Raw genomic sequence first — 27,688 nt, 5'->3', positions numbered from 1 at the left:
TTTGAGAAGTTATGTGCAGAGTGTCACCTTTCTGAGCTGTTTGGGGTCAGTATCCCAGGGAGTGGGTCACAAGGCTTATATCCTAATTCTTTGAGCTGTCTGGGTGTGGGGTCTCAGAATACTTTGCAGGGCTGATGCTCATCTTATCTCTTTGAGCATTTTCCCCCATTTGCTCCCCTTGCCATTAACAGTATGTCCTTTAGATAGTCCCTCCAGCAGATACAGATGTTCACCCTCATTGTTTATATCTAGGCCTCTGAATTATTTTATGGTCTATGTCAACAGTATGAAGTCTTTGCCCAGATGTTTTATTTTTATTATTATTATTTTTAAATATTTTATTTATTTATGCACGAGACACACACACACACACACACACACACACACAGAGGCAGAGACACAGGCAGAGGGAGAAGCAGGCTCCATGTAGGGAGCCCGATGTAGGACTGGATCCCGGGATCCCAGGATCACTCCCCTGGCGGAAGGCAGGCGTCAAACCGACGAGCCACCCGGGGATCCTCTGCCCAGATGTTTTAGGTTATATTCCGGGTGGTGAGATCTCTGAGCTGCTTTGGGGTCCGTGTCCCTGTCTGAGGTATGTAAGCTGTTTGGGGATTGCGTCTCAGTGTGAAAGGTCCCCAGGGTACTTTAGGGTTTCAGGGTGTGAGGTTCCTGTGATGTTCGTAGTAGTCTGTGGCCAGAGGATAAGGTCTATTAAATAACTGGTTGTCTATGTCTTGTTATGTGAGTCCTTGGAGCTTTTTGCCAGCCTTTGGTCAGAGTGTGAGGTGTCTAGGCTGTTCTGTGGTCTGTGTCTACCGTGGGAGACCCCTGAACTCTCTCGGACTCTGTGTCCCATGGTGTCAGGTCTCCAAGGTTTTCTGTGCCCTGTGTCCAGTGCTATGACGTCCCTGAGCTGTCTGCGATCTTTCAGTGGCAAGGTCTCAGTGGCGAGGTCTCCTACTGTTAAACGGCCAGCCTGTACTCCGTAGTATAACAGGAATCACCTTGATCAATTTACCCTTTCCCCTCTAGTCGTTTGCTCCTTCCACGCTTGTGCACACAGACCAGTGAATGTGTATTTTCTTAGAACACATATTTAGAAGTGGAATTGCCAGGTCAAAGAACTTATGCATTCAACAAACTCCCATGTGAGTACCTACTGTGAGCAGGGCAGTTTTAGGTGCTTGTGGAGACGCGGGGGCCTGGAAAGCCACGTACACTCTGGTGGTACTAGCGGAGAGGGCTGTCCATTTTCATTTTGATAGATGCTGCCACACAAATTCACACTGCCATCAGGAGATGCCAGTGCCTTTCTCGGGGCCAGGGCTCTGCAGCAAGGGGGTTGGGACACCTTGGCGACGCATTCAGCAAAATCATCAGGGTATGGAGCTGGGACGGTCCATTGCGGGGTGTGTGAGGGGGAGCCTGGAATGGAATAGGTGCACAGGGAAGAAGACACGAGACTCTGCTTAGGCTTAGTTGTGTTGGTGTGAACGGAAGATTGAATGATTCCTGGGACATTGAAATGGAACAGCCCTTCCTAGGCCACACGCAGGAGAGCTTGAAGGGTGGCAATGAAGAGTTAATGACGAGATGGTGCGACTCTGGGACATACCATTGTGTGACAGGGAGATGGAACGGTCCGCTCCGGGAGGTACCACGGGGGCGCGGGGGGTGTCGTGTGTTTTGGAAGAAACCACCGTAGGCGTAGGGACATGAAAGGTTTTCTCGTTTTGTTTTGCATCAAGCATCTGCCGCACTCCAAACAGAGAAGAGAATGGGGCCGCCCAGACCAAACTGAGCCCCAGGGAGGGGGATGGTGGATCCCACCTCTGGCCTAAAGCCTCCACCCATCTGGAAGCCACCACCACACGATCTTAGGTCTGGTTGGCTCTGACGATTCGGATCAACAGCTGGGGTGGTGCGGGGTGGAAGGCTGCGGAGCTGTGATTGGCTCTGCGATGAATAAGGCGGGATCAAGCCCTGTCCTGAGCGCTGATTGGCTGCCGTAAGACTGCTCACCTAAGCCCTTCCAGGGTACCGAGGTTTTCGGGAATCATTTATAGGCTACGAGCGGGTCGTCTGGCTCCGTGCTGCTATTGGCTGCTGACTTGGCGCAGGCGCTATGGCCCCTGCGTTAGCCTTCCCAGTTGCAGAGGCAGGGGTTTGGCTCCTGGAGACCATAGGTTCGAATCCCGTCTGGGAACATCAGTTTGCGCACCTGTAAAGAGGCTGGCATTATAGGCTGGCACAGAATGTGTCGGGTAACCTTTTCTATTCTCTTCTATCTGTTCTGACTCTTTTGAAAACAATGCTTATTGTGTCCCATTATATTGATTTCAGGACCCACTCACTTCACAGCAGCACTGAGAAAAATTCTTCACTGGGGCTCCTGGCATCTGTATTTCAAGGTACCTATAGGTCTGAGTTCTGCAGAGAAGGTTCAAGGTGATCTTAGGATCCTCTTCTAAGACGTCCCCTCCTCCCCCCAGAGAGGATGACTTGGAGGCTTCTTGCCCCCTCTGGACCAGGCCTGACTAAGGGTGTGTGGAGGGGTGTGTGTGTGTGTATGGAGGAATACGGAGAGGAGATGGGACATAAAAGCAACATAAATGCATGATTTTATGCTCTAGGATGGAGGTGTGTGTGGCATTTAAAAGGGGAATTTTGAAGGGGGCAAAATATAATTGCAAAGATAAACTTTTAAGTGATGGGATTTTAGGCATCAGGCAGGGGAGGTGTTTGCCTGAGAGTAGATAAGTAGGAGGAAAGTGGTTCTGAAGCCAGTCAGCTCATTATAAGGTAGTTACTACATGCTGTTTCCAGTTTGGAGGTCTATATCAGAGATTTAGATCTTCCAGGAGTTTGTTGGTTTCTGTCTCAGAGTGAGAAGGCTCTAAGCTGTAGGGGGATCTTTGTCTTGGGGTGTGCAGGGGTTCCTCCCCCTTAAAATTGAATTTCATTTTGGGTTTTTTTTTGGCATTTCTCTGACCACTGGAGGGGCTTATACTGTTTTCTGAGCTTACAGCAAAATGTGTTTTTTAAGTTTTACAAATTCCCTTTTACATCTTTTCATCTTTTTTCCTTTTTAAAAAAATTTATTTTAAAATCATTTTAGACTTAGAGAAAGTTGCAAAATTGTATACAGAGAGTTCCTGTATACCCTTAGCCCTGCTTTTCCTAATATAAAGAACTTACATAACCATAGTACTACTTTAAAACTGGGAAATGAATATTATTGTTTGTGAACTATTGTTCATCTGTTTCATGTCTGTGACCAAGGTGTGAAATATCTGAACTTTTGGGACCCACAGCTCTCTTGGGTTCTGTGTCCTATGCTGTGATGTCTCTGAGCACTTGGTGTTTGTTTCTAGATGCTAGATCTCTTATTTCCTTGGTGGTTTCTGTGCCAGAAAATGATATCTTTGATCTATTAGGGTCTCTTCAGGGCAGATTTTCTCTGAGCTGTTTGGGCTTCTGTGTTCAGGGTGTGAGGTCTCTGAGCACCTTGGGGTGTCTAAGTTCAAAGCTATGTGTACTCTCAGCTAGTTTCTGTTGGTCTCTGTCAGAGATTATGAGGTCACTCAATACTTTTGGATTTTGTGTCTAGGGCAGGATTTCTCAACCTCAGCACTATTGACATTTTGGACTGGAAAATTCTTTGATATGGAGGGCATTGTAGGATGTTTTACTAGTTTGCTAGGGCTGCTGTAAAAAAAAGTACCACAAAGTGGGGCAGGGTGGGGGGGGGGGGAAGTGGCTTAAGCAACAGAAATTTATTGTCTCACAGTTCCGGAGGCTGGAAGTCTGAGATCCAGGTGTTAGCAGGTTTGTTTCCTTCTGAGGGTGAGAACGAGAATCTGTCCATGCCTCTCTCCTAGCTTCTGGTGGTTTGCTGGCAGTCTTGATGTGCCTTGACTTCTGCTGCATCACCCCGATTTCTTCATCTTCACACAGTGTCCTTTGCGTGTGTGCCGCCTGTGTCCAAACTCCCCCTCCCCTTTTTTAATAAACACACTAGTCACAGTGGATTAGGGGCCCACTGTGTTCCAGGAATATGACCTCATTTTATATCTGCAATGGCCCTATTTCCAAATAAGGTCACACTCTGGGGTCCTATGGATTAGGACTTCAACATATGAATTTGAGGGAGGTGGATATAAGTCAACCCATAAAAGATGTTTGGCATGGGAAAGGAAGGAAAGAGGGAGGGAAGAAGGGAGCAGCCCCCCAACATCCAGAGTTGTCCCTGTACTTACAGTTAGGCCATGTATTCTCCTATTAGACATAAACAGAATCTCACAGAATACTAACCTTAGACAAGGTTACTCTGAGACCATGATAGGGTGAGACAAAGCAAAGCTAATTTATAATGTTGTCACAGCACAGACAAAAACTGGTCATTGTGCCACCTACAAGATACCAAACATCCCCCTCTCTTGGTTAAAACGAGTGACTGCTTTTTTTTTTAATACCAATTTCAGCTTTGTTCTCACTCTAGTCTGCCCTTGCTATAGATGAGATTTATTGAGATACCCAGTCATAAAACTGCCCTCACTTTCTGGCATTATCCAATCTAGAGTGAGCTCCACTTCTTTATGGCCTCCCCCAAACCACTTAACTAAAACCCAGATCCTATAATTGGTTCTTACTTCTTTTAAAAAATATTTTATTCATTTATTTATTTGACAGAGAGAGAGGGGGAACACAAGCAGGGGGAGTGGAAGGCAGAGGAAGAGGGAGAAGCAGGCTCCCAGGGAGACTGACACGGAGATCAATCCCAGAATCCTGGGATCATGACTCAAGCCCAAGGCAGATGCTTAATGGACTGAGCCACTCAGGCACCCCACTTTTTTAATTAAATAATTTTTTAGTAATCTCCCCCTATTTTTTAGTAATCCAACATGGGGCCTGAGCTCACAACCCTGAGATCAAGTCACATGCTCTTCTGACAGAGCCAGCCAGGTGCCCCTAATTGGTTCTTTCTGATACCCTCTTACTAAGGCATCTCTTGGCTCCCAAGGTGTGCATTCTCCCTCACTGAACTGAAATGAATAATGAACCCTACTTGTTCAACTATAGGTATGTTCCTGGGGGGTCTTTGGCTAAAGAGCACTGTCAAATGGCATCCCTGATCTCTACCCACTCTTTGCCAGTAGCACCTCTCCCCTCCCAGCTATGACAACCAGAATGTCCTTAGGTATTGCCAGATGTTCCCTGGAGGGGAGGGAGGAGCAAATTGCCTTCTGTTGAGAGCTACTGGTCCAGGGTATGAAGTGTTTGAGGAGCTTGGGGGTGTTTGTCTGAAGTTCTTGTTCTCTGAGAAGTGTTTGGGTCTGTTTCTCAGGATGTGAGGTCACCAGTCTATCTCAAGGTCTCTGCTCCAATGTTTGAGAGCCCTGAGCTCTTTGGGTTGCTGTATCCAGAAAGAGTGATCTCATCACGTGGCAAAATTCAGCCATGAGGCGTTTGGGGCACACACACAGTGCCCTGGCTATATGCCAGTTGAGAAAGGCAATGAGAAATCAGAGTCGTGTGGTAAGTAGTGAACTCCTCCACATGGATTCATAGCCACCCCAGCTTCCTTGTCTGGACCAGGAAATACAGGTGGCCACTTCCTTCAGAACTTCTATCTTTCCCTTTGTTCTAGAGGTCACAGAATCTCCCTTGATACCATTTGTGGAGACTGTGTTGTGGAGAGGTGGTTGTTGTGTTTCCTGATACCAGCCCCAGAGTGGAGAGCCCTGTCTTGGGATAGACATTGCTCAGATGGATGTTGGAATTTTTCTCCACTCTGGCCTCGTCCACACCCAGTACACATGGGTGTTTGGAGCCTAGTGGAACCTGTTTCAGAGCCTGGAACACAAGTCCCAGTTGGGTGGTAGGAGAGTCCAGCTTTTTGGAGCTGGACCTACTGAGGTTTTTGCAAGACTGCTCTGAGTCGGTAGGGCAATGTACAGTCCACATACTTGTACTCTCCATATTTCAGCCCCCTTCTCCCTAATCACACATCCCTTCTGAAAGCAAAATTCAGGGCTGGGGAAAGGGATGAGATACAAGTAAATGACATTTCTGGCCAGGAGCCAGCATGGGTCTGAGACTGTCTCAGTTGGAACATAAGAGTCATGTGCACATATTGGTTACTATAAATGTCTGTTAGGTTCAATAAAGAGTAAATATTCTCCAGAATTATGTTTCTATCTCTAGTTAACCCACAGTTTTACTTCAGCTGTTCCTTTGAGAACATACATAATGGGCTGTGCATCATAAGGCAAGCCTGCACAGTGAGAAAAAACATTGTTCTTGTGAAAATCCGGTTATAAGAGAGATAGGTTTGTACTTTCTCGCGCGCGTGCGAGAGAGAGAGAGAGAAAGAGAGAAAGAGAGAGGGGTGAGGGGAAGGGGAGAGAGAACGAGCATCTCAAGCAGGCTCTATGCCCAATGGGGAGCCACGCCCAGTGGGGAGCCCAGCACAGGGCTCGATCTTACAACTCTTGAGATCATGGCTTGAGCTGAAATCAAGAGTCAGAAGCCTAACTGACTGAGCCACGTAGGTGCCTCCAGGTTTGTACTTTTATGCAAGAGACGGGGTCTGAGCTCTGGAGAAAGGATTTGGGGGAGGCTCCAGAGCATTGGTGAGTCAAAAAAGTCATAAGAGAAGTTAAAAAAATAGTTGGTATCTTTATTTTTTTAAGTAGGCCCCATGCCCAGCATGGAGCCCAACACAGGGCTTGAACCCATCACCCTGAGATCAAGACCTGAACTGAGATCAAGAGTCAGATGTTTAACTGACTGAGCCACCCAGGCATCCCCAAAAATAGTTTGAACTATTTGAACAAATGAAAATGAAAACTTAAAAAATTTGTGGGATACAGCAAAGCAATACTTATATAGAGGAAATTTTTAAAGGCATTTTGGCTTCTGTCTTGCTTTTTCTTGGATCACTAGTGGAAGCCAGCCATCATGTTGTGAGGACACTCAAGCAGCCACATGGAAAGAGAGATCTATGCACCAAAGAACTGAGGCACCCCACCCAACAGCCATCACTAAATTGCCAGCAATGTGAGTGATCCAACTTGGGAGCAAAGCTTCCAGCCCAACTTGAGCCTTCTGATAACTGCATCCTGAAGGACTTAAAGTCAGAACCATGCAGCTAAGCTGCTCTTGAATTCCTGACTCCCCAAAACTGTGTGAGATGATTAGTGTTTGCTGTTGTCTTAAGCTGCTAAGTTTTGGGTAATTTCTGGCATTTCTGAGTTCTTTGAGGGTCTCTGTCTAGGGTTCGAGATTTCTGAGCTTTTTGTGACCTGTATGCATATCTGGGCATTTGGGGCATTCCCTGTTTTACATTTTTAGGTCTCTGATCTCTTTAGGGATCTCTCTTTGTGTTTTTAGGTCACTGAACTATTTGGGGATCTAAGCCTCAAAGTGTGGGGATTCTGAGCTGTTTTTGGTTCATGGCCAGAATGTGATCATAACTGTTTGGGATCCTTAATCCCCGGGTATGATGTCTCTAAGATACTTTGTACTTGGATACAGAATTTGAAGTCTCTGAGCTCCTTTGCAGTCTGTGTTCTGGATGTGAGGTGTTCTGGGTGTCTTAGTTTTCATAGCCATGAACTCTTTGGAGGGTCACGTACAGGTTTTGTTTGTTCTTTGAAGTGTATGGAGTTTTAAGTCCCAGGAAGAGATATCATGAAGGTGACTGGAATCTGTATCCAGGCTGATAGGTGATGGAGCAGTTTGGGCCAGTGAGTCTCTAGATATAAAGTCTCTGCTGTGTTCAAAAGTCTATGTCCAGATATTCGTATTTCTGGTTTTGAAGGCAGGGGAAATCTGTGTTTCTGGATGTCAGCTCTCTGAACTGTTTACAGCTATACGTCCCACGATACGAACTTCCTGAGTTGTTTGTGGGTATGTGTCCCAAATGTGTGGGGTCTCTGACATGCTCGTGGCTCTGTGTTGTAGTATATGAGGTCTCTGTTCACAGGTATATGTACCAGGGTGTGAGGTATCTGAACTCTTTTGAATGTGTGTACATGAGATTATGAGGTCTCTGATCTGTTTGGGTGTGTGTTTCCCAGGACGAGAGAGGTTTTACTTGTTTGTGGGTGTATATTCCATTATGTTAGTTCCCTAATCTATTTGGATGTGTATGTCTTGGGTATGAGGTTTCTGCTCTGTGGGTGTATGGTCTAATGGTGTAAATGTTTCTGATCCACTTGTGGGTGTATGTCGCAGAGTATGAGGTCTCTGATCTGTTCATCATTGTATTACTCAGGATGTGAGGTATCTCTTCTGGATGCATATCAAGGGTATGAATTCTCTAATCTGTTTTTGGTTTTATGTCCCTGGATGTTAGATCTCTGGTCTCTGTGGGTATATGTGCCAATGTGTGTATTCTCTGACATGTTTATGGTTATATTTTTCAGTATATGAGGTCTCTGAGATATTTGTGGATCTATTTTCCTGGTTGGTATGTTTCTGAGCTTTTTTGGTTATGTGTTCTGGGGGTTTGAGCACTCTGGCCCATTTGTTGGAGGTATGTTGCAGGATATAAGGACTGTTCTGTCTGAGGGTGTATGTCCCAGAGTGTGAGGTCTCTGCTGTGTTTGTGGGTGTATGTCTGAGTTGTGAGGTCTCTAAAATGTTTGTGGGTGCAGTTCCCAAGATGTAAGTTCCCTGAACTCTTTATGGATGTATATAGCAGAAAATGAAATCTGTGATCTATTTGTGACTGTATGTTCCAGAACGTAAGGTCTCAGTGCTGTCTATCCCTATATATGTCCCAATATGTGAGGTCTCTCCTCATGGGTGTATATCAAGGGTACATGTTCTCTGATACTTTTGTATTGGTACTTCCCAGGGAATGAGGTCTCTGAGGTGTTTGGGGTGGGAGAATTTCATATAATGTGAGTTCTCAAATATGTTTGTGGCTATATGACCTAGCGTAAAGGTCTCTGATCTCTTTGGATGTGTATGTTCAATTATTTGAAGTCTCTGAGTTCTTTTTTGACATACATCCTGAGGAGGGAGGTCTCTGATCTGTTTGTTGTTATATACCAGTATATGAATCTGTCTTCACCCATACGTCAAGGTCTGTTTGTGGGTGTATTTCTCAGGTGTGTATAAGGTCCCCTACCTGTTTCTAGGTATATGTTCCAAAGTAAGAAGCTCCTGATATGTCTCTGCATGTGAGATCTCTGACCTTCTCATAACTGTTATCAGGAGCTTGAAGTCTTTCATCCCTATGATTATAATTCCCAGGTATCTTGTCTATGTTTTGTTTGTGGCAGTATGCCCTAGAATATTATGTGTCCATGTTGTTTCTGCAAGTATGTCCCTGTCTTGAGGTCTCTGATCTCTCTGAGAGTACATTCACCAGAATGGGAGATCTCTGATCATGTTTGTGGGTATATATCCTGGAGTGTGTAGGTCACTGATGTTTGTGCATGTAAGCGCCAGAATTTGAGGTCTGTGATGTTTGTCACTATAATTATTAGTGTGTGAGGTGTCTTTCATGAGTGTATGCCAAGGGTGTAAGTTCTCTGATATGTTTGTGGTTGTATGAATGTGGGGGTGAGGTCTGTGGGTGTATGTCTCGGTGTGTAAAGTCTGTGAGGTCTTTTTGGATTTGCATCCTGTGGTGTGAGGTCTCTGATCTTTTCAAGGGTTCATGACCCACAGTGTGAAGTATCTCATCTATTCCTTGTGTGTTTCCAAACATGTGAGGTCTCTCACCTGAGTGAGAGTGTATGTCCCATCATGTGAGGCCTCTTATTTGTTTGTGGGTCTATTCCCAAGATGGGAGCTCTCTCCTCTCTCTTTTTTTTAAGACTTTACTTATTTATTCATGAGAGAGACACAGAGAGAGAGAGGCAGAGACACAGGCAGAGGGAGAAGCAGACTCCATGCAGGGAGCCCGACGTGGGACTCGATCCCAGGTCTCCAGGATCTCCCTCGGCTGAAGGCGGCGCTAAACCGCTGAGCCACCTGGGCTGCCCTTCTCTCCTCTCTTTTGAGCAGTAGGTCCCAATTTGAGAGGACTCTGCTTTGTGTCTAAGTATATTTCCTGCTATGTGAAGTCTCAGGTGTTTGTGGTATGTATTACAGGATTGGAGTTCCCTGATACACGTATGTATGTATGATGTATGTATGTCTCAGGCTGTGAGGTTGTTGATCTCTCTGTTGGTGTATATCACCCAATGGGAGTCTCTGATCTATTTGCGTTTGTCAAAGGTGTAAAGTCTGATCTGGTTGTGCATATATGTCTCAGGATGTAAGGACCCTAGCTGTTTGTGGGTATACGCCCCAGAATATAAGGTCTCTGATCACTTGTGGATGTATGTCCCAGAATGCCTTTCTTTACTTTTTACAGGTATATGTCCCAGGTTGTATAGGGTCTATGATTTGCTAGGAAGGTTATTTGCCAAGATTTGAGGTTTCTGATTTGTTTGTGGGCATATGTCATAGAATGTGAAGTCGTGGATCTTTTAAGGTGTGTATGTCCAGAACATAAGGCTTCTGACTTCTCTGTGGTTGTTTCAGGGTGTGAGGTCTCCTCTCTGTTCCTTCCTGTATGTTTCAGTACGTGCTGCCCGGTTATGAATTTTGTTAAGGATGTAAGTTCTCTGGTCTGTTTGTTGTATATTCTAGGACGTGAAGTCTCTGCTCTGCTTGGGAGTGAGTGTCCCAGTGTGTGAGGTGTCTGAGCTGTGCGTGTGTGTGTGTGTGTGTGTGTGTCCGTCCTAGGGAGTAAGGGCTGTAATGGGCTTGTGGGTATATCCCAGGTTATGAGGTTTCTGCTCTGTTTTGGAGTGAATGACAGCAAGTGCCTTATGTGAACTCTTTATGGGTGTATGTCCCAGGCTTCGAGGGCTCTCATGTGATAGTCAGTATATGTGCTGGGTGCAAGAACCAGAGTCTGTTTCTGGATGTACTACCTAGTTTGTGAGAGGTCTCTGAACTGTTTGTAGGTTTGTGTTGCAGGTTTTGAAGTCTGTTATTTCAGTCTGTTATTTCACCATGGGCTCACACTCATGACCCCAAGATCAAGAGTCACACTTTATGGACTGAGCCAGCCAGACACCCCCAGTCTATGATTTCCTTATGGCTATACTTTACAGGCTGTTAAGTCCCTGATCCATTTGTAGGTATATATAAAAGGTGTAAGCTCCCTGATTGGTCTGTGAGTGTATTTCACATCTCTGTGCCATGTACATCATGTCTGTGGTCAGTTTAACTAAGTACTGGCCTCCAGTGATACCTATGTCCCAATCCCTGGAACCTGTGATTATGTTAACTTTCTGGCAAAAAGACTTTGTCAGTGTAATGAAGTGAAACACTTTGAGACTGGGAGCTTTGTGAGAGTGATACAAGCGCATCAAAGATGGTGATATAAAGATAGAAACAGACTGCAATAAGGAGATACGACAAGTGAAGCCAAGAGAAGAGAGATTAGATTAGCGAGAGGTTTGAAAATGAAACCTGCTGGCTTTGAAGGTGGGGGAAGGGGCCACAAGCCAGGGAATGTAGGCAGCCCTTGGAAAAGGCAAGGAAATGGATTCTGTCTTGGAGTCTCCGGGAGGAAGGCAGGTCTGCTGACAACTTGTTTTTATCTACCTAGGACTCATTTTCAGTGTTCTGGCCTGTAGAAATATAAGATAATAAATGCACGTTGTTTTACAACACTAAGATTGCAGTGACTTATTACAGCAGCGATAGGAAATGAATACAGTGGCCCAGGTCGTGAGGTCTCTCTCTCGTGGTCAGCACACACCCCAGGATGTGAACTCCCCCATCTGTTTGTGAGTGTGTGTCTGATGGCGGGAGGTCTCTGATCTATGTGCAGGTGGATGAACCAGGGTGTGAGGTCTCTGACCTATTTGAGAGTGAGTGTCCCAACATTTGTGGTCTCTGAGCTGTTTGTTGGGGTATGTCTCAGAATGCGAGGTCTCTGATCTGTTTGTGTGTGCCTATCCTGGCATGTGAGGCATCTGAACTGATTTGGGGTATAAGTACAGTATGGGAGGTCTTTATGATGTTTGTATCTAGAATACAACTTCTAGATTATTAGGCCTCTAATGTGTTTCAGATATATTTCTGATGATAATGAACTTTCTACTTTCTTTGGTGATATATATGCCAGAATATAAGGTCTTTACTCTGTTTAGTTATGAGTGTCTAGGATGTGAGGTTGGAAAGAGCTTGCTGTGTGAGTGTATGTCCCTTGACCCTTAATTCTCTGATCTCTTGTTAAGTATATGTCACAGGATATGAACTCTCTGATCTCCTTGTGGATATATATCACAAGGTATTAGTTCTGTGGTCTTTTGTGGCTCTTTCTTCATAGCACATCTGGTCTCAGAAGCATACGTTGCAGGATTTGAGGTCTCTGATCTATTCATGGGCACTTCTGGTTGTATACAGTCTCTGATGCGTTTTGGAGTACATCCCAAGATGAGCCCCCCGATTTGTTTGTTGGCATATTTCTCAGAGTGTGAGGTCTCTGATCTCTTTGCAGGCATATATTGCCAGGTTTGAGGTCTGTGGTCTCCATGGCTACATGTTCAGGTTGTGAGCTCCTGATTCTGTTTGTTGAAGTACACCCCAGGATGTGAACTCTCTGATCATTTGTGTGTGGGAGAGTATATGATGTGAGGATTCTGGTCTGTGTTCTGCTAAGTGAACCAGGCTAAAAGGGCTAGCATGTTTGAGGGGGTTTTCCCAAGATATGAATTCCCTGATCAGTTTCTGAATGCATGTCCCAGGATGTCAGGTCTTAGCGCTATTTGTAAATATACATCCCAGGCATGAGTACCCTGTGCTGATTGAGGGTGTTCATCCCAGCTTGTTAGGCCTCTGATGCAAGTATATGAGATTTCTGGTTTGTATCCTTGAACGTGTAACGGGATGTGAAGTTTCTTATTTGTTAAAGTGTGTATATTCAAGGTCTGAGATTTCTGAGCTCTTTGTGGGTATATGTCTCAGGATTGAGGCTTCTGATCTATTTGCAGGTATGTGCCCCAGGACTTGAGCTCTCATTTCCTTATGGGTCTTATGTTAAGCATCTTTTTTTAAAAGATTTTATTTATTTATTCATGAGACACACACACACACATACACACACACACACACAGAGTTAGAGACACAGGCAGAGGGAGAAGCAGGCTCCATGCAGGGAGCCTGATGCGGGACTTGATCCCAGGTCCCCAGGATCACGCCCTGGGCTGAAGGTAGCGCTAAACCGCTGAGCCACCCAGGCTGCCCCAATGTTAAACATCTTTAATTATTCTGGTTGTATTCCCCAAGATGTGAAGTCTCTAATGTGTTGTGTTTTTTTTTAAGATTTTATTTATTTGAGAGAGAGCATGCATGAGAAGGAGGGAGTCTGGTTCTCCTTCTCCCTCTGCCCCTCTCCCTTCTTGTGCTCTCTCTCTCTTTCTCAAATAAATAAAATCTTTTAAAAAATGTTTTTAGGGATACCTGGGTGGCTCAGTGGTTGAGCATCTGCCTTTGGCTCAGGCCATGGTCCTAGGGTCCTAGGATCGAGTCCTGCCTCAGGCTCCCCAGGGGGGCCTGCTTCTCCCTGGACTCTCTTTCTCTGTCTCTCATGAATAAACAAAATCTTTTTAAAAATGTTTCTAAATTTTTTTAAATCAAAAAAATTATTTATTTATGAGAGAGAGAGAGAGTGCACAGGTGGGGGTAGGGTCAGAGGGAGAGGGAGAAGCAGACTCCCCGCTGAGCAGGGAGCCCAATGTGGGTCTCCATCCCAGGACCCTGGGATTATGACCTGAGTCTAAGACAGACGCTTAACTGACTGAGCCACCCAAGCACTCCGTGTGTTATGGGTTCTTGTTGCAGGGTTTGGGATCTCTAAGCCATTTTTGTTGTATTTCTCAGATGAAGTCTCTGATCCATTTGTGTGGGTATATCACAGTATGTGAGTGTTTTTTTTGGGGGGGGAGTTGTCTCTTTTGCTTGTAAACCAATGGTATGAGGTCTGTTCTATCTGTGAGTATGTGTCCCAATTTTTGAGGTCCCAGACCTGTTTGTGGGTGTATGTCCCCGAATGTGTGTCTCTCTGCTCTCTTTAGATGTGTATCTGAGGGGAGGAGGTCTCTGATCACTTTCTAGATGTATGACTGCAGACAAGGGATGGGAGCTATTTCTAGTGTATATCCCAGGATTTTAGGTCTCTGAGCTTCTTGGAGGTATGGGTTTTGTAATTTGAGGTCTCTTATTGTTTGTGCATGTGTATCTCTACTCTACTGACTTAAGGCCTCTAAAGATGCTTGTGTCCTAATCCTTGGAAGCTGTGAAGATGTAACCTTACATGTTAAAAGGTACTTTGAAGGCATGATTAAATTAAGCATCTCAAGGGGCGCCTGCGCATCTCAGTTGGTTAAGCGTCTGCCTTTGGCTCAGGTCATGATCCTGGGGGGATCTTGGGGGGATCGTGGGATCAAGTCCCACATCGGGCTCCCTGCTCAGCAGGGTGTCTGCTTCTCCCTCTCTCTGCCCCTCCCCCCTGCTCATGCACACTCTCTCCCTCTTTCTGTCTCTTCTCTTTCTCTCAAATAAATTTTTAAAAATCTTAAAAAATATTTAAGCATCTTGAGATGGGAAGATTTTCTTAGATTTTCTAGGTGGGTCCAATGTAATCACAAGAGACCTGAAATGAGGGGATCCCTGGGTGGCTGGGGATCCCTGGGTGGTTTGGTGGTTTGGCGCCTGCCTTCGGCCCAGGGCGTTATCCTGGAGTCCCGGGATCGAGTCCCTCGTCGGGCTACCTGCATGGAGCCTGCTTCTCCGTCTGCCTGTGTCTCTGCCCCTCTCTCTCTGTCTCTGTGTCTCTCATGAATAAATAAATGAAATCTTTATTTAAAAAAAAAGGAGTCCTGAAATGAGAGGGACAAGACACAAGGTAATGACACAAGCCAAGTCACATACAGTGATCTGATGATGGAGATGTTTGTGGGTGTGTGTCCCAGCTTGTGAAGTCCTTGAGCAGTTCATGGGGGTATGTCCTGGGATTTGAAATTTCTAATTGTGCATATATACCTTTACTAGCTAAATAATAGGACTCAAAAGATGTCCAGTGAAGGACATGTGACCAGGGAGCCCTAATTAGGGAAGAGATTGATGATGGAGGCAGAAATCAGAGAAATTTGAAGATGAAGCATGGAGGGCTTTCCCTCCATGTGAAGGGGCCAGGGGCCAAGAATACAGGAGCTCTGGAAACTGGAAAAGGCAAGGAAATGAATTCTCCCCTAGAGTCTCCAGAAGGAACACAGCTCTGCTCACACCTGACATTAATACTGTAAGACCCATTTTTGGATTTCTAACCTACACAAATGTAATATAGTAAATAAATTTGTGTTTTTCCATGACACTAAAATTGTGGTGATTTGTTCCAACAACAATAAGAAATAAATACAGTGTCCTGGGTTGTGATGTTTCTGTCCGGTTGTCTGTTCACATCCTAGGAATGTGTTTGTGAGTGTGTCTGATGGTGGAGGCCTCTGATCTATGTGTGTGGGTGTATGAACTAAGGCAAGAGATCTCTGACCTATTTGAGAGTGTGTATCCCTAAATTGTGGATTTTGTGGGGTGTACATCTTGGGATGTGTGGTCTCTGGTCTCTTTGTGAGTACATGTCCTTGGATGTGAGGTCCCTCTACTGATTTTGTGTGTCTCTTTCTATGAGGTCTGAGGTGGTTGTGAGTTATGTCTAGGTTGTTAGGTCTGATAGTTCATGGGTATTTCCAAGATTTCTGATTCGTTTAGTTATATATGTACCAGGATGAGAGGTTCTCTGATCTGTTTGGATGTGTATATCTAGGTGTGAGGTATACAGCAGGTTGGGGGTGTCCTTAATTTGGCTCGAGTCTCTGATCTTTCTGTGGGTCTATGTCCCAAGATATGAGCACTCTGAACTCCTTGTGGGTGTTTTCTGAAAAAGTCAAGCGTATAATCAGTCTTGAGGTATTTTTCCTAGACTATGAGGTCTCTTACTTGATTGTAGGTATATGTTACAAGACTTGAGATCTCTGATCTGTGAGTATGTTTCTCAGGCTGTAAGGTCTCTCATCTGTGTGTGGTTACATTTCTCAGATTTCACAGGTTTGTATTCGGACCTTTCTATCACGGTATTTTAATTTATTATCTCTTTGTGTGTGTAAGGGTGTGAGGTGTCTTCTTTTTGTGGTTATGTGTCCTAGTTTGAGTGGTCCCTACCTTGTGGGTGGGTACATGACACAGAACATGTGCCTCGTTCTTTTTTTTTTTTTTTTGGATGTATTTCCAAGGATGAAAGGTCTCTGATCTCTTCGGAATCACATGACATGGGACGTGAGGTCTTTGACCTATTTACGGGTGTATGTCTCAGGATGGAATGTTTTTATTTTTTTTAAGATTTTATTTATTTATTAATGAGAGAGGCAGAGACACAGGCAGAGGGAGAAGCAGGCTCCATGCAGGGAGCCGGACATGGGACTTGATCCTGGGTCTCCAGGATCACACCCTGAGCTGAAGGCGGTGCTAAACCGCTCTGCCACTGGGGTTGCCCTATTTTTTTATTTTTAAAGTAAACTTCATGCCTAGTGTGGGGCATGAACTCATCGACTGAGCCAGCCAGGCACCCCAGGATGGGATGTTTTTAATTGCTCATGTATGTATATCTAAGGTTGGTAAAGGTCACTGAAAGACGTCCGTATTCTAATCTCTAGAACATGTGACTATGGGACCTTCCATGTTAAAAGGTCCTTTGGAAAAAAAAAAGCCCTTTGCAGATGTGATAAAGTAATTATCCTGAGTTGGGAGAGATTTTCCTGGATTTTCCAGGTGAGTCCAATGTAATCACAAGGGTCCTTACAGGAGAGAGGCAGGACAATCAGTCGGAGAAGATGACAGATATAGAAATCAGAGAGAGAGATTTGAGGATGAAACACTGCTTTGAAGTCAGAAGGAAGGGTCCACCAGCCAAGAATTGCAGGCAGCTTGAGAAGTAAAAGGCAAGGAAATAGATCCTCTCCCTAGAGCCTCTGGGAGCGATACAGTTCTGCCAACAACTTGATTTTAGCCCTTTGAAACCCATTTTTAGCTTCTGACCTGTGGAAAGGTAAAATTGTAAATTTGTGTTGTTTTACAACACTAAGATTGCAGTGACTTGTTACAGCAGCGATGGAAATGAATTCAGTGGCCCAGGTTGTGAGGTCTATCTGGTGGTCGGTTCGTATCTCAGGATGTGAACTCCCCCCCACCCCCTTATCCATTTGTGAATGTGTGTCTGATGGCAGGAGGTCTCTGATCCATGTGTGGGTGGATGAACCACAATGAGAGGTTTCAGAATGTTTGTGTGTGGGGGGGCATGTCCCAGAATTCGTGGTTTCATAGCTGTTTGTGGGAATATGCCTTAGAATGTGAGGTCTCTGATCAGTTTGTGTGCACATGTCCTAGGATGCCAGGTGTCTGAGCTGATTTGGGGAATACATTCTATTATGTGAGGTTCATCAGATGTGTGTGGGTTATGTGCCAGTTGTTAGGTCTCTGATCTGTTTGGGGGTGCTTCTGGTGATAGGTTTCTGATTTGTTTGATCATGTATATACCACCAGCATGTTATATCTCTGATTTATTTAGGTTCATACGTCCAGAGCATGTGAGGTTTCTGAGCGTTTTCTGGGTCTATGTCCTTTGACTTGAGGCCTCTGATTTGTTTGCTGGTAAATGTCCCAGCACATGAGCTTGCTGATGTGTTTGTGGATCTTCATTGTAAGATTTCGGGTCTTAAAAAAAAAGAGAGAGAGAGAGATTTCAGGTCTATAATCTGTTTCTAGTATTTTCTTAGCCTCTGAGGTATCTGACTTGATTGTGGTTTTGCATTGCAGGATTTCATATCTCTGATCCATTTGTGGGTCTGTGCCTTGGGTACATGAGGCCTCTGCATTGTTTGTGGATTATATCCCAGGATGTGAGCTTTATGATCTATTTGTTACATATGACTCAGGGCTTGAGGTTTCTGATCTGTTTGTGGGTACATGTTGCAGAGTTTGAAGCCTGTGTTTTCTTTGTGTGATTGAGAGTTCTTTAATCTGTTTGTGGGTACGTATCCCAGAATTTGAGCTTCCTGATCTGTTGGATGGTATATGTTACATGGTGTGAGGACTCTGGACTGTTCATGGCGTTTGAAGTCTCTGATATGTCTGTGGCTATGTGAGGTCTGGAATCTCTGTTGGTGGATGTTCTAAGATGCAAATTCCCTGATGTGTTTGTGGGTAGTGTTGGATGGTATGAAATGTCTGATGTATGCCCTGGTCAGTGAACCAGAGTGTGAAGCCTCTGACCTGTTTGAGGGTATTCTCCCAGGGTCTGAGTTCTCTTACCTGCTGGCTTTTAGCATGCCCTAGGAAATGTTTGGTCTCTGAACTCGTTATGGGTGTATGTCCCAGGAAAGGAGTTCTCTGAGCTGTTGGGACATGCATATTCAAATCTCTAGCTTTGGGGGGTATATTTCCAAGAATAAGAGATTTCTGATTTGTTTGCTGATATATATATATGTATCCATGTCAATATATCTGTATGTTGATAAATATCTGATCTGAAGGCGTATGTCTAAGCTGTGAGGTTATAGAGCTCTTGGTGGGTCATTTGCCTTGGTTTGAAACCTCTGACTTGTTTGAGAGCATGTCCCAGAATACAGTGCCTCCAATCTTTCTATGGGTACATGTTGCAAGATCTCAGGTCTATGATGGCCTTCTGGCTCGTTTTCCCAGCCTTGAGGCCTTTGACTTGATTGTTGATATATATGGTAGGATTTGAGATCTCTGATTTGTTTGCAGGTAGCTAGCTATCTCAGGTTGTGAGGCCTCTAGTCTCTGTGTGGGTCTACATCTCAAGGTGTCAGGCCTCTGCACTTACTGTGGGTGTATGTCCTACATGTCAGGCCTCTTTCCTGTTTGTAGTTGCATGTGGTAAAATTTGAGGCCAGTGATCTCTTTTTAGTTGTATTTCTCGCATGAGGTCCCTGATCTGTTTGTGAGTGTGTATCATGGTATATGAGTGTCTGGTCTCTGTGTGGGCTTATCAAGGATGTGAGGCCTATTTGGTTTGTGGTTACATGTCCGAATGTGTGAGGTATGACCTGTGTGTAGGTTTATGTTCAAAAAATGTGTTTCTGGGTGGCTCGGTGGTTGGATGTCTGCCTTTGGCCCAAGGCGTGGTCCTGGAGTCCTGGGATTGGGTCCCACATCGGGCTCCCTGTGTGGATCCTGCTTTTCTTTCTGCCTGTGTCTCTGCCTCTCTCTGTGTGTGTGTTTCTCATGAATAAATAAATAAAATCTTTTAAAAAAAAGAATGTGTTTCTCTTTGTAGTTTGTGTGTGTATGACCTAGATGGTAGGTTCTCTTAGGTTTGTGAGTTTAATTTCAAGTGCTTAAGGACTCGGAGCATTTTTTTAGTATGTGTCCCCAGGTGTGGGTGTGTGTGTGTGCGTGTGTGTGTGTGTGTGTTCTTTTTGGATGTGTGTTAGAGGGTGGAGGGTGTCTCACTTATGTAGAAATGTATGGCTCTGAATGTGAGATCTGTGAGCTATTTGTGCATACATGTCTCTGGTGACCAAATAACAATACCCTGAAGATGTCCACTTCCTAATCCCTGGAACCTATAATTATGTTAATTTACATGGAGAGGGGGACTCTGCAGATAGGATTAAGCACCCTGAGATGGGGAAATTATCCCAGATTATCCAAGTAGGCACAATGTAATCATTCTATGAGGGACACGTGAAGGCAAGAGTCTGAGAACACAATGTAGGAAGAAACACAGAGGCAGAATAACTGACATTATGACAAAAGCAGAGATCAAAGAGAAATAGAGGTGGAGATTGATGGATGCAAAGAGAGAGATTTGAAGATGAAACACTGCTGCCTTTGAAGGTGGAGGAAGGAGCCACGAGTTTAGGAATGCAAGTGTCCTATACGAACTAGATTCTCCCCCAGGAACTTCAGGAAGGAGCAAATACCTTGACTTTTACCCTCTAAGACTCCTTGTCAGTCTTCTGATCTGCAGAAATAGAAAATAATAAATGTGTGTTGTTTTACAACAAGAAGATTGGAGTGATTTGTTAACAGCAGCGAGTCTAGAGCCCTCAGAAGGTAAAAAGGCCTGCATCTTCAAGAAATGGGATCAACGTGGCCTTCTTTTTCTTTCTTTCTTTTCTTCTTTTCTTTTTAGTAGGCTCCAGCCCAGTCACAGGCTCTGCTTGACTAAACCAGCCAGGCACCCTGTAGCCTTCTTTTCTTTAAAAAAAAAAAATTAAAAGGGAGGGGGTTGGGAAGAAAGGACTACAGTGTCCCAGGCTGTGAGGTCTCCATTTGGTTATTGGTACACATCCAAGGATGTAAACACCTCAGTTTATGAGTGTATGTCTAATTGTGGGAGGTCTCTGATCTGTGCGTGGGTGGATGAACCAGGGTGTGAGGTCTCTGATCTCTGTAATACAGAATTTGTGGGCCTAGCTGTTTTCGGGTATATGGCCTAGGAGAGGAGAATCGGATTTTGCAGACAGTTCCCAAGATGTGAATTCTCTGAACTGTAGGGGGTGGTGTTCACAGAGTAAGGATTCTGACTTCTTTGTGGGTACACTTGCTTTTGCTCAAAAACACTGATCTGTTTCTGGGATTCTGTCCTAGAATATGAGACTTCCAGCTGTCTGTTTGTCTCTGTCTCATGGTGTGAAGCCCCTGGTGACTGAAGCAGGAATGAAGCAGGGTGTATATCCCGTGATGGAAATTCCCTCATCTTTTTTGTGGGTATTTGTCTGATAGCATGAAGTGTTTGATCTTTTCACTGATGAATGAATAGGGTATGAGGTGTCTGACTTATTTGATGTTTTTGGTGGTTTTTTTTCTAGGTGAGCTCTTTGGCCAGTTTTAGCACGTGTCCTAGGATGTGAGATCTGTGATGTTTTGTGAATGTACATCCCAGAGTTTTAGGTCTCTGAGCTGTTTGTGGGTGTTATGTTTCAGGTCGTCAGATGTCTGATGTCTTATGTGGATATTGTGAGCATTTCTGATCTGTTTGTTGGTATATACGTGGTGAAGTGAAATTCTTATCTGTTAAGATCTATATATATCCAGGGTTTGAGACTTCTGAGCTCATTCTAGGTGTATGTTTCAGATGTGAGGCCTCTGATCTGGTGGTGCGTATGTGTCCCACATTGCCGGCTCTCTGATGTGACATCTCTGGGTGTATTTCTGTGCACGTGAGGACTTTCACCTCTTTATTGGGAGGATCTCCGTTTGTGGGCATGTATCCTAGGATCTAAGCTCTCTGATATCCTTGAGACTATATGCCCCAAGATTTCAGGTATCTAAATTTATCTGGATGCATTTACCAGTGTGAGGTCCATAACCTGTTTGTTGGTTCATGTTGCAGGATTAAAGGTGTGGTTTTGGTTGTATTTCTCAGATACAGGTCTTTGATCTGATTGTGCATGTGTGTCACATATGTGAGTGTGTTATCTCCTTGGATGCATTGGTAAAGAGCATTGAGGTCTCTTTTTGTTTCTGTGTCAAGTTTGTGAGGTCCCTGATGTTTGTGTGTGTGTGTGTGTGAGAGAGAGAGAGAGAGAGAGAGAGAGAGAGAGAGAGAGAATGTGAGATGCTTTTCTGCTCTTTTGGGTGTATGTCTCATGTTTAGAGGTCTCGTCTGTTTGGGGGTCCTAGAATGTGGGTCCCTGATCTTCGCATAGGTGTATATCACAGCACATCAGGTTCCTGTTTGCTTTGGGTGTGTATGTCCCAGATAGTGGGTTCTCTTATATTTTTGTAGGTCTAACTCCCAGAGTGTGAAGACTCTAAGCATTATCTAGTGATTGTCTCAGAATGTACCTCTCTCACATTATGCATGTATGCTCCAGGGTGGAAGGTCTCTGATCTCTTTGGAGGTGTAGAATTCCAGATGTAGAGTCTTCAAGCACTTCATGTACATATGTCCCAGGAGGTGAGGTTTCTCTTTGTGCACATATGTTCTGTTTTGTCATAATGGATCGCCAAATATGGGCTCACCCCATTCTTGGACTTTGTAAATATGCTGTCTTACTTGGAGAAAGGGATTTTGCAGATGTGTATTCATTAAGCACCATGAGATGGAACAGTTATCCTGTATTACCCAGGAGGACCCATTCTAATCACAAGGGTCTTTATGTTAGGGAGGTAGGAACTTTGGGAACCATAGAAAACTAAGTGACCGTGTATTCTGACGGGTAGAGGGCATGCGATGATGGAAGTAGTCACAGAAAGCAGAATGTGATGGCAGAAGCAGAGGTCAGAGAGCAAGAAAGATATTTGAAGCTGAAACAACGAATCATCTGATCCCCTTGTGGGTTATGCCGCAAGATATCTACCATCTGGTGTATTTTGGGGGTATGCTTTTAAGCATGCAGAGTGTCTAACTTGATTGTGGATTTGAAGTCTCTGGTCTTTTTATTTTGTATGCTCTAGAATGTGGGCTCTCTGAGATGTTTGTCCACGTATGTTACTGGATTGGAGCTCTCTGATCTGTGTGTGGATGCATGTGTGTGGGGCTGTGAAGTCTCTGTAACCTTTTGTCAGTGGACATCCTAGGATATGAGCCCTTTGATCTGTTTTTGCGTGTGTTCCCTTATATGTGAGGACTGATCTGATTCCATGTGCGATTTGTAAGTTTTGAGGTATCTGATCTGTTGGTGTATATCCAAGGATGTGAAGTCTCCAGGGTATTTGTGAGTGTATTTCCCCATACAGGATTCTTCTGAGCTGTTTGTGAGTGTGTGTTTCAGAATGTATGTCTTTCTCCACCTTGTGTATTTTGCTGGTAGGAGGTCTCTGATCTGTTTGTGGCTGTCTTCCCAGGATTTCAGGTCATCAGTATGTTTCCAAGGGTGTGTCTCGGGATCTGTTGTCTGTATTCTTTGCAGGTATAGTCCTGGATATAAGGTCTCTGATTTGTTTGTTGTGTGTGTTCCAGGATGCAAGGTTTGTGAATGATCTGGGGGTGCGTTTTGCAGGTCTTTATGTCTGGACTCTTTGAGGGTGTGTGTCCTAGGATGTGAAGTTTCTGTGCCCATTTCCCAGCATGTGAGGTCTGTGAACATTTTGTCACTCTGTGTCCTGGGATGTGATATTTCCAATCCCTTTATGTGTACTGTCAAACATTTGAGGTCTCTTATCTTTCTGTGGATGTATTCACCAGGATATTTTAGTGTATTTCCTAGAATGTGCATTTCTCTGCTCTCTTTCTATGTATGTCCCCGTGGGCAGTGTTTGATCTCCCTGTGGGTGTACATCCCATGGTGTATGCCCTCTGATGTTTTGCGGGTGTGTCTTAGGATATGAAGTCTCTGTTAGGACAGTGAGTATGTGTCCTAAGACATGAGTTCTCTGACCACTTTTTGGATTTGTGTTGCAGGATGAGAGGTCTTTCATCTAGTTCACCGTGTATTTCCAGCTTGCAAGGTATATTACCTGTCTGCAGATATCCATCCAAGGGTATGACATCTCTGAGGGTCTGTGCCCCACGATGTCAGATTTGTTTGTTGGGTGCACATCAAGATACAAATTGACTGATCCCTCTGTGGTTGTGTGTCTCAGGATGGGAGAATCTGTTCTTGGTCTGTGTGTCAACAGCATGTGGTCTCTGATCTGTTTGTGGCTCTATGTCCCAGGTCATCTTTTTTTTTTTTTAGAGATTTTATTTATTTATTCATGAGACACACACACACAGAGAGAGAGAGAAAGAGAGAGAGACAGAGACAGAGACAGAGACACAGGCAGAGAGGGAGAAGCAGAGGGAGAAGCAGAGGGAGAAGCAGGCTCCATGCAGGGAGCCTGACGTGGGACTCGATCCCGGGTCTCCAGGATCATACCCTGGGCTGAAGGCTGCACTAAACCGCTGAGCCACCCTGGGATCCCCCTGTCCCAGGTCATCTTGCTTTGCCTTTTCTTTGTCTCAGGATGTAAGATCTCTGAGGGGTTTTGGGTTTATGTCCTAGGCTTTGAGTATCTTTGTAGGTATAGGTCCCAATATATGAAGTTTCTGATCCATTCTTTAGTTTATTTCCCAGGATATGAGTACTCAAAAAATGTTTGTGAGTATATGTCCTGGCATGTAAGGTCTCTGGTATGTTTATATGGGGATGTCTCAAGGGATTGAGGTCTATAATCTGTGGGCATACATCCCTGGATGCTATTTCTCTGAAATAGCTGTGGGTGTCTCTCTCCACTCATGTAGTTTTTGATCTTTTTTTTTTGAATTTATATTTTTATTCAAGATTAAGCAAGTATATAACTGGTATATTTGGCCAATAATCTAAAACTATTTTTCCATTATTGAAACATAGGTAAGATTGGTATCTTTTTTTTATAAATTTATTTTGTATTGGTGTTCAATTTGCCCAACATATAGAATAACACCCAGTGCTCATCCCAAGTGCCCCCCTCAGTGCCCATCACCCAGTCACCCCCACCCCCCACCCACCTCCCTTTCTACCACCCCTAGTTTGTTTCCCAGAGTTAGGTCTCATTCATTTGGGGAATATAAAAAATAGTTTTTGATCTTTTTGTGAGTATGTCACAGGATGTGAGGTCTGTTCTTTAGGGGCATGTATTTCCTAGAATTTAAATTCTCTGAGCTATTTTGTATGTACCTCCAGGATGTGAGGTCCCTGATCCGTTTGGGTCTATGTGTTCCAGGATTTGAAGTCTCTGATTGTTGCTCTGCATCCAGCATATTCTCTGAATTATATTTTGAGGTCTATACCGTAAGTCTCAGAAAGATTTCTGAATCCTAGAGCCGAGGGTTCTGAGTTTTTTCTGGTCCTACATACCAGGAGTGAGTTCACAGAGCTGTTTGGGTGGCTGTGTCTACACATGACCTCTGAGCTGTTTGGTCCCTGTGTCCCAGAATACATGGTCCCTGAGCTCTTTTGGTTTGAGAGTTTCTCAACATGTTTGGGGTATATTTTCAGGTGCAGAGTCTCTTCCTCTTGGGAAGTCTCAGTCATAGAGTGTGATACATCAGACTCATTAAGGGTCTATTCCAGGGTCATAGTCTCTGAGCTTTAAATAGGAGGAGGAGGGTACCCAGTTAGTGAGTTTCCTGAGCTGTTTGGAGGTCTTCATTCAGTATGTAAAATCTCTTCACTTTGTGATGGTCTGTGTTGAGTATGGAGTCTCTGAACTACTCAGAACTCTCTCCTTTTAGGTATGAGGTGGCGGGGCTGTTTGGGATCTATGACCCTCAGAACTCAGGTGTGTTTGAGTATCTGTGTTCAACCTCTTCTGTTTTAAGCCCATGTCCCAGGGAATGAGTTATCTATGATGTGGGTTTTGTCCTCAGGTGTGATTTATCGGAGCAGTTTCAGGATCTGTTTCAAGTTTGATGTCTTTCTACTGATGTCTTTATACTTTTGGGGGCCTCTGAGGTGCTTTACCCTCTGTGACCCAGAGTGTGAGCTCTGTATCCCTTGGTGTTGAGATTCCTGTTGTGGTGTGTTTTCAAGGGTGAGGTAGCTCCTGTTGGGAGTGTCTCATCCCAGGGTATGGGGTCTCTGACCCATCAGGGGTTTGTTTTCAGGGTTTGAGTGGTTTGGGGTTCTATTACTAATGACATTTCCTGGGTGTTTGGAGGTCTTTGTCCAGGCATTATGTCCCTGAGCTGGGGGTGGGGGTGCATTTGTGTCCTAAAGGTTTGTTAACTCTTAAGCATTTTGGCATTGTATATCTGATATGTGAGGTCTCTGGCCTGTTTGTGGGTCTCCTTTCCAGACTGTGAGGTTAATAAACTCTTTGAGGGTTTCTGTCCCATAATGGGAGGTGTCGAGCTGTGTGGGCATATATCACCGACATGTACTGTCTCTGAACTCTTTTGTATTTCTCCCCCTACTTGGTTAGAAGTTCTTTGGGTTGTTTGAGAGCCTGTGTCCACAACGTGAGATCCCTAAGCTGTTGTCTGTGTCCATTACTGGATCTCTCCTCTGTTTGTGGCAGACTGAACAGAATGTGAGGTGTCTAGGCCCTTTGGTGATCCGTGTCCGTGAGCGTCTGGTGCCTGAAATCTTTCTGGATATGGGTACAAAGTGGGAGTTCCATAAATGATTTAGGGGTCTGAGTTCAGGGTGTGGTATTTCTGAATCATTCAGAGGTCTGTTGAGAGTGTATACCCTTCCTTTTGGGAAGACCTTGAGCTATTTGGGGATGTGAGCCTATGATATGAGGTTTCTAAGCCATTTGGAGTCTGCATCCAGGATGTGTGATCTGAGTTATTTGTGATCTGTATTCCAGGGCTTGCAGTCTCTAAGCTATGTAAAGGACTTGTGTCCGGATTTTCAGGTCTCTGAGCTCTTCTGTGAACCAGAGTGGAAGGCCTCTGAGCTGTTTGGGGATCTATCTCAGTGTATGAAGGCTCTGAGCTATTTGGGGGAAATCTGTCCAGTACATAACATCTCTGAACAGGAATCTATGTCAAGGGTGCAAGATCTCTGAGCTGGCTTAAGGCCTGTGTTTCAGCCTATGGGATTTAGGAGCTCTCTAGTATCATGTTCAGGGCATGAGGTCTCCGAGTTGGTCTGGTGGTCAGAGAAGAGGGTGTGAGGTCTGTCTGTCCATCTTTATCCCAGTTTGTAAGTTCTCTGTGAAACTGGTGGATCTTTATCCCTGGTTGTGAAGCTTTGCGGGGGTCTGTAATCAGGTTTTCAGGTCTCTGAGCTCTTTGGGTACGTGAGTTACAAAGTGGGAGGTCTCTGAAGTTAGGTAGTCTTTCCTAAGCTGTCCTGACTCTGAACTCTTTTGGGGTCTGTGTCAGAAGGTACAGGAATGGGCAGCCCAGGTGGCTCAGCAGTTTAGCGCCGCCTTCAGCCCAGGGCCTGATCCTGGAGACCCGGGATTGAGTCCCATGTCAGGCTCCCTGCGTGGAGCCTGCTTCTCCCTCTGCCTGTGTCTCTGCCTCTCTCTCTCTCTCTTGAATAAATAAATAAAATCTTTTAAAAAAAGAAGGTACAGGGCCACTGAGCAGTATATAGGTGTTTCCCAGGCTTGGTATTCTCTGAACAAGGTCTGTTTCTGGGCTGAGATCTCTCTGCTTTTTGGGAGTCTGCGTCTAAGACTTGAGTCTCTGAATTGTTTGTGGCACTCTGTTCTAGGGAGAGGCCTCTGGGATGCTTAGGGCTCTACTTTCCAGGGTATCTCTGAGCAATTTGGGGTTCTGTGTCTAAGGTAGGAGATTTCAGGATCATTTAGGGATTGGTGCTCAGAGCATGAGGCCTCAGCATTTGGGCAGTCTATGTCCAGGTGTCACATCTTCACTTCTGAAAAAGGGGGTGTCTACCCCAGGATGTGAAGTCTCATTTGGGAATTGCAAATCATGGTGTAAAGGCTCTGAATAGCTTGGGTGGCAGTATCCCAGGTTGTGAGGTCTGAGATGTCTGTACCTCTCCATCCCAGAAAGCTCATTCTCTGATGTGGTGTGGGGTCTGACTCCCAGAATATAAGGTGACATTCAAGGACTTGGGAGCTCTTGGGGAGTCTGTGTCCCATTGTTCCAGTACAGCCTATGAGTTAGTTGGGGTCTGTGTCCAGGTGCGAGATCTCTGAGCTGCTTGAAGATAGGTATCTCAGAGTATGAGGTCTCAGTGGCCTCGGGTCA

At 44.8% G+C, this 27,688-nt stretch overlaps 1 long non-coding RNA gene across 1 annotated transcript in view; it reads left to right on the top strand.

The window, feature by feature from the left end:
- Positions 1 to 2,086: 2,086 nt before the first annotated feature.
- LOC129517747 (uncharacterized) overlaps positions 2,087 to 27,688 on the top strand; it is a 38,290-nt gene continuing 12,688 nt past the window's right edge. Inside the window, exon 1 of the long non-coding RNA XR_008666092.1 lies at positions 2,087 to 2,267. This is a non-coding gene — a long non-coding RNA (uncharacterized LOC129517747). The remainder of the gene's footprint in view (positions 2,268 to 27,688) is intronic.

This window comes from Nyctereutes procyonoides, unplaced genomic scaffold (assembly GCF_905146905.1).
Source record: "Nyctereutes procyonoides isolate TBG_1078 unplaced genomic scaffold, NYPRO_anot_genome, whole genome shotgun sequence".
Classification (NCBI taxonomy): domain Eukaryota; kingdom Metazoa; phylum Chordata; class Mammalia; order Carnivora; family Canidae; genus Nyctereutes; species Nyctereutes procyonoides.
This window is presented reverse-complemented; position numbering and strand designations above follow the sequence as displayed.